Source organism: Macaca fascicularis, chromosome 2 (assembly GCF_037993035.2).
Source record: "Macaca fascicularis isolate 582-1 chromosome 2, T2T-MFA8v1.1".
NCBI classification, from domain to species: Eukaryota; Metazoa; Chordata; class Mammalia; order Primates; family Cercopithecidae; genus Macaca; species Macaca fascicularis.
The window spans coordinates 150,961,174-150,974,465 of NC_088376.1; positions in this window are offsets into that span (position 1 = coordinate 150,961,174).

The following is a 13,292-nucleotide window of genomic DNA, read 5'->3' on the forward strand; positions in this document are numbered from 1 at the left end:
AAATCCGGGAGATGGAGGTTGCAGTGAGCTGAGATCGCGCCACTGCACTCCAGCCTGGGTGACAGAGCAAGACTCCATCTCAAAAAAAAAAAAAAAAACAAAAAAAAACAGAAGTGTACTTTGCTGAACAGGTGACCTCCCAGGGCAAGGACTGGCATTGGCCTTGCCTCAAGTGTGAGAAGTGTGGAAAGACACTGACCTCCAAGGACCACCCGGAGCATGAAGGCAAGCCCTATTGCAACCACCTCTGCTGTTTCGCTGTGTTCAGGCCCAAAATTTTTGGGCGAGGTGGAGCTGAGAGTCACACTTTCAAGTAAACCCAAATGGGGGAGACCCCATCTGGGCCACTGTCCAGGCTGATGTCAGGCTACACCCCACAGACTCAAGGCTTCCTTGTAGATCCTCATAGCCTCAATAAACCTGAACACTTGGGGGTGGGATGGGGAAGACTCACTTGCTCTGAGCCCTGGACACACCTCAGGGCTGAAGACCCACCTTCAACAGGAGCCCGATTATAGCATATTCCTACTTTAGCAGCTCCTGAGGAGAACATGCTTTCTCCTTGATAAGCCCAGTCCCTCCTCTCTGTTCTGCACAGAGGGGCTGGCCTGGACTCTGGAGTCAGACAGCTGGGAGACCAAACCCCAGCCTGCCCCTCATCTCTGTGATTCTTGGCCTCTCCCTCAGGTCAAGTAGGAAACACTTGCCTTCAGGCATTGCTGGGAGGAAACAAAACTGGAAAGCACAGTCTCTAGCACACAGTAGGAGCATAGGAAGCGCTGCTCCTCCGCCTCTCCCCAGCCTCTCTCCCTGACTCACTGCTTTCTGCCCTACCTGGACAAGTCGACTGGGTCTTGAAGAAGAAAAACACCAGTGTGCCCCTTCCACTTGCTACCCTAATTCCTCCCCTTTAGGGCCAAATTAATCTAAAAACTGGTCTAGGCTCAGGCTTAATTTTCTCACCCACCCCTGCATTAAGCCCTGACAGTTGGCCTTCCACAGCCATCCCCAGAAAGCCTCTCCTTCCTACGGAAACCACTCTCCAAGGTCCCCGGTAAATCCCAGGAGGGTGTCCCAAGCCCAGGTCTCAATGCCCTTTGTGGCATTTGGTAAAGGGTATGCCCTTCCTGTTGAAACTCTACCTCTGTGCTTCTCTCCTATTTCACACCAGCGCTGTCTGATTCCTCTTGTCCCAGGACTGGCTCTTTTTACACTTGCAGGGCTGTGGAACCCAGAGCCGCTTGGTGAAGCAGCTCCTGCCATTTCCTCTGTTGGAAATACCCTTCCGTGCTTTAGATCCCAGCTCGAGGACCACTTCTGCAGCGACTAGCTCCCCCTCTACCCCAACTTCGTTGTGTGCATTGCCTTTTCTCCGCCTCATATAGGCATCACGGAACAGGCACAAGCTTTGGAATCTGACTTATTTAAAAGGTAGCACTACTCACAAAAAAAAAAAAAAAAAAAAAGAGGGGTCAGACACAGTGGCTCATACCTGTAATCCCAGCACTTTGGGAAGCTAAGGTGTGGATCACCTGAGGTCAGGAGTTCAAGACTAGCCTGGCCAACATGGTAAAATCTTGTCTCTACTAAAAATGCAAAAAATTAGCCAGGCATGGTGGCAGGCGCCTGTAATCCCAGTTACTCAGGAGGCTGAGGCAGGAGAATCACTTGAACCCCGAGGCAGAGGTTGCAGTGAGCCGAGATCATGCCGCTGCACTCCAGTCTGGGCAACAAGAGCAAAACTCATTGGCCGGGCGCGGTGGCTCACGCCTGTAATCCCAGCACTTTGGGAGGCCGAGGCGGGCGGATCACAAGGTCAGGAGATCGAGACCACGGTGAAACCCCGTCTCTATTAAAAATACAAAAAATTAGCCGGGCGTGGTGGCGGGCGCCTGTAGTCCCAGCTACTCGGGAGGCTGAGGCAGGAGAATGGCATGAACCCAGGAGGCGGAGCTTGCAGTGAGCCGAGATTGCGCCACTGCACTCCAGCCTGGGGCACAGAGCGAGACTCTGTCTCCAAAAAAAAAAAAAAAAAAAAATAGAAACAAGGTTGCATTATGTTGCCTAGACTGGTCTCAAACTCCTGGGCTCAAGGGACCCTCCTGCCTCAGCATCAGGTATAGCTGGGACTACAGCTACACAAGAGCTATAGACTTGTTTTTTGTTTTGTTTTGTTTTGTTTGAGATGGAGTCTCGCTCTGTCACCAGGCTGGAGTGCAGTGTCGCAATCTCTAATCACTGCAACTTCCGCCTCCTGGGTTCAAGCAGTTCTCCTGCCTCAGCCTCCCAAGTAGCTGGGACTACAGGCATGCACTACCACGCCTAGCTAATTTTTGTATTTTTAGTAGAGATGGGATTTCACCATGTTGGCCAAGATGGTATTGATCTCTTGATGTCGTGATCCGCCCTCCCTGGCCTCCCAAAGTGCTGGGATTACAGGTGTGAGCCACCATGCCCGGCCTTTTGTTTTGTTTTGTTTGTTTTCCACCCAGGCTGGAGTGCAGTGGCGCAATCATGGCTCACTGCAGCCTCATCCTCCCCAGGCTCAGGTGATCCTCCCACTTCAGCCTTTTGTGTAGCTGGGACTACAGGTGCGTCACCACACCCAGCTAATTTTTTTTTTTTTAATTCAGCTATAGACGTTGAATTTCCATCTCTTTATCCTATTAGCTGTTTGACTCTATGTATTAGCAAACTGGCTAATGTATCTGAGGTTTTCTTATCTGTGAAATGGGAATGATGTGCCCACCTCCCCCCGCCCCACCAAGGGCTTTGGTGAGGCTGAGATCCCTATTTAATCATCTTATCAGCCGGGTGTGGTGGCTCACGCTGAGGAATGAGACCACTACTACTCCTGCTGCCCTCCTCCCCCCACCTTGCCTAGTTCACAGAACAGGAAGAAAGAGAGAAAGAAACAAAAGTAAGATAAATAGCCAGACAACCTTGGCACCACCACCCAGCCCTAGGAGTTAAACAAAGTAATAATAATAACATCAACCCCTGACCTAAACTACTTGTGTTATCTGTAAATTCCAGACATTGTATGAAAAAAGCATTGTAAAACTTTTTGTTCTGTTAGCTGATGCATGTAGCCCCCAGTCACGTTTCCCACGCTTGCTCGATTTATCACGACCCTTTCACGTGGACCCCTTAAAGTTGTAAACCTTTAAAAAGGCCAAGTATTTCTTTCTCAGGGAGCTCGGCTCTTAAGACACGAGTCTGCCAATGCTCCTGGCCGAATAAAAAACCTCTTCCTTCTTTAATCCGGTGTCTGAGGAGTTTTGTCTGCGGCTCGTCCTGCTACAACGCCTGTAATCCTAGCACTTTGGGCGGCCTAGGTGGGCAGATCACTTGAGATCAGGAGTTCAAAAGCAGCCTGGCCAATATGGTGAAACCTCATCTCTACTAAAAATACAAAAAAATTAGCCAGGTGTGGTGGTGGATACCTGTAATCCCAGCTACTTGGGAGGCTGAGACAGGAGAATCGCTAGAACCCAGGAGGCAGAGATTGCAGTGAGCTGAGATTGCACCATTGCACTCCAGCCCGGGCGACAGAGCAAGACTCCTTCTCCAAAAAAAAAAAAAAAAAGCATCTTATTTTATGTGATGAGAGGCAGGGTGGGCTTTATGACCAGGAGGCCAGCTAGTCACACAGGAACCCCATTCCATGCTCAGAAAGCTCCTACACTTGGAGTTGAATGCTCTGTGATCTCTGTTTTGAAATTCTTCATCATTTTATCTTTGAGTTTGCATTTTGTATGTGAAGTCCAATGTGGTGATGGAGCTTGAGACCTCCGCTCCTGCGTGGTCCAGACTCTCACTTCCTCCCTGCCAGAGAAGGGGTGAGGTTCCAGCCACTTGCTCCACTGTGTTCTGCCACTTCCCTCCGACCCCACCCCACTCCCTATTGCTACCTGGCACAGCCTCCCCTCTCTCATCCCCACCCAGCTCCTGTTGTGACCTTCCACCTTGGGGTGGGGCAAGGAAGGTCAGGGTGGGACTCCTCCCAGTCCACCAGGTGTGGTCCTACCACTACACATTTGGCAGGCAGCCTAGTAGGTACCTCCTGCCCCGACCCAGATTCTGAACACTACGTGGTATAGAAGTTGCAATCCCTTGAGGGTCACTATCTATCAGGAGGTGGGACAGTGTTCTAGTGGGAAGCAAAGATTGCCTTCCCTGCCCCCAGCTGGGCTCAGCACATCAGTCTGGCAGCTGGTGGGAGGGGTGACCTGGGAGCCAGCTGGTGGGCAAACTCAGGCCCCTACACATGACATGAAATAGCAAATATAAAACATGGTGGAGAGACCATGAAAGAAAAGTGCTACATTTTTATTTTTCATTTTTTATGTATTTATCTTTTTTGAGAGATGGAGTCTTGCTCTGTCATGCAGGCTGGAGTGCAGTGGCGCAATCTCACCTCACTGCAACCTCCGCCTCCTGGGTTCAAGCAATTCTCCTGCCGCAGCTTCCCAAGTAGCTGGGACCACATGCGTGCGCCACCATGCCCAGCTAATTTTTGTATTTTTTTAGTAGAGACAGGGTTTCACTATGTGTTGGCCAGGCTGGTCAAACTTCTGACCTCAGGCAATCCTCCCGCCTTGGCCTCCCAAAGTGCTGGGATTATAGGGGTGAGCCACCGTGCCTGGCCAAGTTCTACATTTTAGTTGAACTTTTTTCTTTCTTTCTTTCTTTTTTTTTTTTTTTTCCAAGATGGGAGTCTCACTCTGTCGCCCAGGCTGAGCTTGATCTCGGCTCACTGCAACTTCCACCTCCCGGGTTCAAGCGGTTCTCCTGCCTCAGCCTCCTGAGTAGTTGGGATTACAAGTGTGTGCCACCACACTCGGCTAATTTTTGTATTTTTAGTAGAGACGGGGTTTTGCCATTTTGGCCAGGCTGGTCTCAAATTCCTGACCTCAGGTGATCCACTCACCTTGGCCTCCCAAAGTGCTGGGATTACAGGCGTGAGTCACTGTGCCCAGCCTCAGTCAAACTTTTAATGGCACTTTTTCTTCTGCCTTTTGAACAAAGGCCCTGCGTTTTCTTTTCTTTTCTTTTTAATAGAGACAGGGGTCTCACTATGTTGCCCAGGCTGGTTTTGAACTTCTGGACTCAAGCAATCCTCCCACCTTGGCCTCCCAAAGTGATGGGATTACAGGTGTGAGCTACAGCAACTGGCCATGGGCCCTGCATTTTTTCTTTTTCTTTTTTTGAGACAGAGTCTAGCCCTGTCACCCAGGCTGGAGTGTGCAGTGGTGTGATCTCAGCTCACGGCAACCTCTGCCTCCCAGGTTCAAAAAATTCTCCTGCTCCACCCACCCAAGTAGCTGGGATTACAGGTGCACGCCAATATGGCCGGCTAATTTTTGTATTTTTAGTTGAGACGGGGTTTCACCATGTTGGTCAGGCTGGTCTCGAACTCTTGACTTTGTGATCTGCCCGCCTCGGCCTCCCAAAGTGCTGGGATTACAGGCGTGAGCCACCGCGCCCAGCCAGGCCCTGCATTTTCATTTTGCACTGGGTCTCACAAATTATGTAGATGACCCTGGAGAGAGGCCAGGAGGGTCATATAGGCCTGGAAGGATCTTAAAATTTGCCATTCTCCCCACACAAGATTATAGAGGTACACTGATCGGAATAAAACAAGAAACCACTCATCATACAATTTTAAACTGGAGCCTGACACCAGACCACACTGTCTGTGGTAGATTATTATTCCAGCTGTCCACTGTTGTGTAACAAGCTGCCTGAACTTAAGCTCAGCTGAGGGTATGTGCCAGAGCACCTCTGCCTGCTCTTCCAGCCCTGTGGCCTCAGGGTGTCCAGAATTCCTACTTGGGGACTCAGAGCACCAACAACCAATGCGTCATGGTATTTTATGACCTACTGACCTAGCGTCTCTTCCACTGTACTCTACTGACTGTAGCAGTCACAGCCCACAGAGCCAAGGGGAGGAAATACAGAATCCACTTCTCCATGCGGGACTGATGAGGTTACAGAAATTCATATGGGATGGGACCTATTGTTGTACTATCTTTGAAAAGTATTAATTGGCCACATCTGTGAATTACATCTTAAGTCCTTTATCTTGTAAAGAGCATCATAAATTTACATTATGTTTGTAGGGGGGTGGATTATGAATTTAAAAGTTATTAGTTTGTTGAATATAAGCTTTTAAAGGCTAGGCACAGTGGCTCATGCCTGTAATCCCAGCATTTTGGGGAGCCAAAGCAGAAGGATTGCTTGAGGCCAGGAGTTCAAGACCAGCCTGAGCCATGTAGCAAGAACTCTTCTCTACAAATAGAAATAAAAAATTTAAAATAAGGCTTTAAAATATTTCATAACTTTTTTTTTTTTTTTTAGACAGAGTCTGGCTCTATCACCCAGGCTGGAGTACAGTGCTGTGATCTCAACTCACTGCAACCTCCACTTTTTGGGTTCAAGTGATTCTCCTGCCTCAGTCTCCCAAGTAGCTGGGATTACAGGCCCATGCCACCACACCCAACTAATTATTTGTATCTTATTAGAGACGGGGTTTCACCGTGTTGTCCAGGCTGGTCTTGAACTTTTGAGCTCAAGCGATCCTCCCACCTCGGCCTCCCAAAGTGCTGGGATTACAAGCGTGAGCCACCGCGCCCAGCGTTCATCGTCAGTTGTTTTTTTGGTTTTGTTTTATTTTGAGACAGAGTCTGGCTCTGTCACGCAGGCTGGAGTGTAGTGGCTCGATCTCAGCTCATTGCAACCTCTGCCTCCTGGGTTCAAGCAATTCTCCTGCCTCAGCCTCCTGAATAGCTGGGATTACAGGCACGCACCACCATACCCGGCTAATTTTTGTATTTTTAGTAGAGACGGGATTTCACCATGTTGGTCAAGCTGGTCTCGAACTCCTGACCTGGTGATCCGCCCTTTTTTGCCTCCCAAAGTGCTGCGATTACAGGCATGAGCCACCGCGCCTGGCCCATCACCATTTTTTAATACCTGCTTTGGCATTTCTACATTTAAAAAATATATACCAGGAGATGCTGGGGGTGGTGGCTCATGCCTGTAATCCCAGCACTTTGGGAGGCCAAGGCAGGTGGATCACTTGAGGTCAGGAGTTCGAGACCAGCTTGGCCAACATGGTAAAACTTCATCTCTATTAAAAATACAAAAAATTAGCCTGGAGTGGTGGTGTACTCCTGTAGTCCCAGTTACTTGGGAGGCTGAGGCAAGAGAATCACTTGAACCTGGGAGGCAGAATTTGCAGTAAGCCAAGATTGCGCCACTGCACTCCAGTCGGGGCAACAGAGCTAGACTCCATCTATAAAAAATAAATAAATAAATAAATAAAAATCTCAGGAGCTTCAAAAAAATGTAATGGCTTAGGTCTTTCTCATTCTCTGGGATGAGGGCCTTATTATGTTACATTCTACCACCCCCATCCCACAGCGTGTAGTACTGAGCATATAGTTGGTGCTTAATATATACGTGTTTCACTGTTAGCTAAGACAGAAGAGAAACTATGGTTTTAGCCTTAAGACGAACCTCAAAGGAACAAGGCTTATTGGATGACTAACGCTTTAATTTCTGGTTATTTCATTGTCACCATATCCAGTCTAAAACTGATACAATTTCCTTCATTGGCTCACATTGGATGGCTCCAAAGGGAGAATGAAAGCCAGATAATCAGGACCAGATAATCAAGATAATCAAGATGTGCTTGTGTTGCTTTGTTTTGCTGAAATGATAGGGACAATCCTCTCAGTTCTCCCTTTCACTCTCCATTATCTACAGTTCAGCCTCATGCTGGAGGCCACACCAGCTACTGGAGATGTAGAGATGCCCAGCAGAGTCCCTGCCCTTGAGGGCCTCATTGTGCAGTGTGGAGGAGAACAAATGAATTACAGGCCCAGGCAAGGCATTGAAACATAGTAGTCTATCTACAGGTCAGTGCTCCTTGGAGAGGGCATGACTGGATAAGTGGGAAGGAAGGGTCTCCTGGGGGAGGAGTGTGTTCAGGAATGAAATGACAAATGAAATTCTCCAAGGGAAGGAGATGGGGAAAGACAGGCAGAAGAAACAGGGCAAGTAAAGGTACACACAGAGGCAGGAGTTGGCACTCTTCATGGTAGCCAGACTCCAAGATGACTGCCAGTGATCTCCACTTCCTGTATTCACAGCTTGTGAAATTCCCTGCCATATTTTGTCAGGGTTGGTCTGCATGACCATTAGAATACCGCAGAAGTGGTGTTGTGTCACTTCCAAGGCTAGTTCTAAGAAACTATATGCATTGCTGCCAAAAAAAAAAAAAGGAACTTAACCCAAGATTTTTTTTTAAGCCCTGTATCTTCTATCTTCTATCTCTTTCTCTCTCTGTTGGATCATTTGTGCTGAAGGAAGTCACAGTCAGTCCTATAGAGAGACCCACATGATGAGGAACTGAGGCCACTTGCCAACAGCCACATGAGCAGATGTTTCAGGCCCATCAAGCCTTCAGATACCACGGTCCCCACTGACTGCAACCTCAGCTTTTGTTTTTTGACTATGACCTCATGAGAGACCTTGAGCCAGAGCCACCAACTAAGCCCCAGCTGAACTGGACTCTCACAAACTGCATGAGATAGTAAATGCTTGTCTTAGCTGCTGAGTTTTGGAATAATTTGTTACACAGCAATAGATCGCTCATACAGTGTGTGTGAAAGGAAATGTAAGTAGTTTGGTTTGTTGACTGCCTAAGTTTGGTGAGAGACTGGCCCATTGGAAGGGGCTGGGAAGCATCTGGGCTGTCCACTTCAGGCCCCATGCCTCAGTTGAAGTAGTTGGTTACAGAGGACTTCAGTGTTTGCCTTTTCTTCTTATCCTAAGAAACGTTTGGGGACCCACCCCTCCCCTACTCTCAGCCCCTACTATTTGGCTGGGACTCTCCCCCTGGTGCCAGGAATGGAAGCTGTGACTCAGGCACAGGCCCCTGGTCACTGTAATTGGTTCAGGGATGGACACATGACTCAACGGATCCAATCAGAGTGAGTCTCAGGTTTTAGAGGAAGCTTCCAAATCAGCCTTCTGGGCTTTCCCATGGACTTGAACTGGGAGGGGAGGGAAAGCTGGAGCTGCCTCTGCCACCTTTTTTTTTTTTGAGATGGAGTCTCGCTCTGTTGCCCAGACTGGAGTGCAGTGGCGCCATTTCGTCTCACTGCAAACTCCCTCCCAGGTACAAGTGATTCTCCTGTCTCAGCCTCCCAAGTAACTGGGATTAGAGGTGCTCGCCACCATTCCCAGCTAATTTTTTGCATTTTAGTAGAGACAGGGTTTCACCGTTTTGCCCAGGCTGGTCTGGAACTCCTGATCTCAGGCAGTCCACCCACCTGGGCCTCCCAAAGTGCTAGGATTACAGGCATGAGCCACTGCGCCCGGCCCTCAGCCACCTTTACACAATGAGAGCAGAGCCTGGGGTTCACGGGTCCTTCAACCTCTGTTGAGCACTGAAACCAGCCAGACCTGCAACAGCCAGACCTGGGCTTTTCAGTTCCATGCAGATAACATTCCCCCTTTTTGGACTTAAAACAATTAAGTTAGTTTTTCTATCGCTGATAGCAGAGCCCTAATAGATGCCCTGGAGGTTAGCTGTTGATTTTCTCTCTGGAAACTGAATATTGACATTCAGTGAAGCTCATGTCTTCTTCTGAAGAGTGTTCCCTTCAGACCACGTGTGGAAATCACTGGGAGTTATGCACACGCTTTCAGGAGGAGGGAGTCTTTGAACTGAAGGAGTGTTCCGGGCCCCAAAGACCAATGGGGTTAAAAGGCTACCCACTGCCTTTAGTCTTCCTTCCGCTATTCATCCCTCAGGTGGCTTGCTTTGCCCCACAGCCTCTGAGGTGTTTGTGGATTCACAGGGCTTCATGTTGGAGAGGCTTTGTCAGACCAGATTCAGTTCATTGTGAGAACTCTGGAATTATTATTTTTATTTTAATTTTTTTTTTTTATCTGACTGGAAGCCATTTATTACCAAACCAATGTATTTCTTAGAGTTCAAAACCTTGTGTGAGAAGCTTCCCTGGCCTGGATGGAGATCAAGTTTTTTTTTTTTTTTTTTTTTGAGACAGGGTCTCGCTCTGTCACCAGGCAGAAGTGCAGTGGCACGATCTTGGCTCACTGCAACCTCCACCTCCTGGGTTCAAGCAATTCTCCTGCCTCGGCCTCCCGAGTATCTGGAATTCAGTTGCACACATCCATCCCCGGCTAGTTTTTTTTGTTTTTTTTTTTTTTGCATTTTAGTAGAGATGGGGTTTCACCATGTTGCCCAGGCTGGTCTCAAACTCCTGACCTCAGGTGATCCACCCACCTCAGCCTCCCAAAGTGCTAGGATTACAGGTGTGAGCTGCGCCCGGCCTTTTTTTTTTTTTTTTTTTTTTTTTGAGAGAGAGTCTCCCTCTGTCGCCCAGGCTGGAGTGCAGTGGTGCGATCTTGGCTCACCGCAAACTCCACCTCCTGGGTTCAAGCGATTCTCCTGCCCCAGCCTTCCAAGTACCTGGGACTACAGGCGCCCACCACCACGCCCTGCTAATTTTTTGTATTTTTAGTAGAGATGGGATTTCACTGTGTTAGCCAGGATTGTCTCGATCTCTTGACCTCGTGATCCACCTGCCTCGGCCTCCCAAAGTGCTGGGATTACAGGCGTGAGCCACCATACCCGGCAGGTAGTTTATTTTTTTGGAGACAGAGTTTTGCTCTATCACCCAGGCTGGAGTGCAGTGACACAATCTTGGCTCACTGCAACCTCTGCCTCCTGGGCTCAAGCGATTTTCATGCCTCAGCCTCCCCAGTAGCTGGGATTGCAGGAGTGCCCCACCAGCCTGGATACTTTTTTGCATTTTTAGTAGAGATGGGGTTTTGCCATGTTGCCCAAGCTGGTCTCGAATTCCTGAGCTCAAGCAATCTGCCCATCTCGGCCTCCCAAAATGTTGGAATTACAAGCGTAAGCCACCACACCCGGCCTGGTATTAAGTTTATAATTAACAATATTTACAACCCTTATAATGTGCAATGTTTCCATAACTTGGAGACCATGAGAACTGAGCTTTAAACAGTAGCTGAATATGCAGTCCTCTGATGTTTAGCTTAAATTTTGTGCCCCTTCACTTACCTCTCTAGAAATGAAAAATTTTAAGATAATACAAGAGGGTCAACCTTAGCTAAAAGCTTCGGTCATCACATTAAAAAAAAAATCAAGCCTGTCTATGTAGCCTTTTTCTCAGTCTAAAATATGGTTTGCACATTAATTCTGGAAAATGCTTTCTTTTAGTTCATTTTCTCATTATATATCTGGGCAACTGTGGTTTGATCTTCCTCAGTGTTTTTTTTGTTTTTGTTTTTGTTTTTGTTTTTGAGACGGAGTCTTGCTCTGTCACCCAGCCTGCAGTGCAGTGCTTCGATCTCGGCTCACTGCAAGCTCCGCCTCCCGGGTTTACGCCATTCGCCTGCCTCAACCTCCTGAGTATCTGGGACTACAGTGCCCACCACCACACCTGGCTAATTTTTTTTTTTGTATTTTTAGTAGAGACGGGGTTTCACCTTGTTAGCCAGGATGGTCTCGATCTCCTGACCTTGTGATCCGCCTGCCTGGGCCTCCCAAAGTGCTGGGATTACAGGCGTGAGCCACTGGGCCCAGCTCAGATTCTTTATAGTAATGTTGGCATCCTGTAGACATTTTTCCTATCAGGGAAATCAGTGTTTTCTTTTTGAGATGGAGTTTCACTCTTGCTGCCCAGGCTGGAGTGCAGTGGTGTGATGGCTCACTGCAACCTCTGCCTCCCGGGTTCAAGCAATTCTTCTGCCTCAGCCTCCTGAGTAGCTGGAATTACAGGCACCTGCCACCATGCCTGGCTAATTTTTGTACTTTTAGTAGAGACAGGGTTTCTCCATGTTGGTCAGGCTGGTCTTCAACTCCCTACCTCAGGTGATCCGCCCATCTCAGCCTCCCAAACTGCTGGGATTTCAGGCGTGAGCCACCACGCCTGGCCAGTGTTTTCTTTTAGAAACAATTTCAGAAGTCAAATGACTCCAAAACAAATTGGCTGTTCATAAAACACAGAAAGGAAATTATGAATGGCAATAGCTAACAGCAATAGAGCACCAACTGTATGTCAGATATAATGCCAGAAGGCACATGATCATATGGGCATAACAACACTTTTAGATGGCTACCATTATCATCCCATTTTACAGATTGGGGAACTGAGGCAAGGACACACAGCTAACAGTGCTTGAGCTGTAGATCCAATTCAAGCTGTCCAATTCCACACCCCTCTATTTTTTTTTTTAATAACTATTTGGATAGAATTTCTAACAAGGAGAAAATAAGCAAGAAACATCCTTACATAGAACCTGCACCTTTAATCATTATAGTATATTTGTTCAATAAATAAATAGGCCCTCGTGGGCAGATCACCTGAGGTCAGGAGTTTGAGACCAGCCTGGCTAACATGGTTAAGCTCCATTTCTACTAAAAATACAAAAAATTAGCTGGGCCTGGTGGCACGTGCCTGTAATCCCAGCTACTCAGGAGGCTGAGGCAGGAGAATTGCTTGAACTCGGGAGTCATAGGTTGCAGTGAGCCGAGATTACACCATTGCACTCCAGCTTGGGCAACAAGACGGAAATTCCATCTCAAAAAAAAAATAAATAAATAAATAAATAAATAAATAAGCCCTCAAACATAGTACATAACTAATCTTAATTAAGAAAACACCAACAGGCCGGTTGCAGTGACTCACACCTGTCATCCCAGCACTTTGGGAGGCCGAGGCAGGCAGATCACTTGAGCCCAGGAGTTCAAGACCAGCCTGGGCAATATAGCAAAGACCCTGTCTCTATAAAAAATACAAAAATTAGCCCGGGCATGGTGGCGCATGCGTGTGGTACGAGCTACATGGGGAAGCAGAGGTGGGAGGATCACTTGAACCTGGGAAGGATCCAATGAGCTATGATCATGCCACTGCACTCTGCACTCCAGCCTGGATGACAGAGGGAGACCCTGTCTCAAACACACACACACACACACACACACACACACACAAACAAACAAAAAACACCAACGTCCTCAAAATGATAATCCAAAACAAGATTAATCTTGACTAAAAGCCACAATGCTGAAGGGGGAAATGAAGAGTGTCTAATATATGCTATACAGGCCGGGTGTGTTGGATCACGCCTGTAATCTCAGCACTTTGGGAGGCCGAGGCGGGCGGATCACGAGGTCAGGAGATCGAGACCATCCTGGCTAACACCACGAAAACCCGTCTCTAATAAAA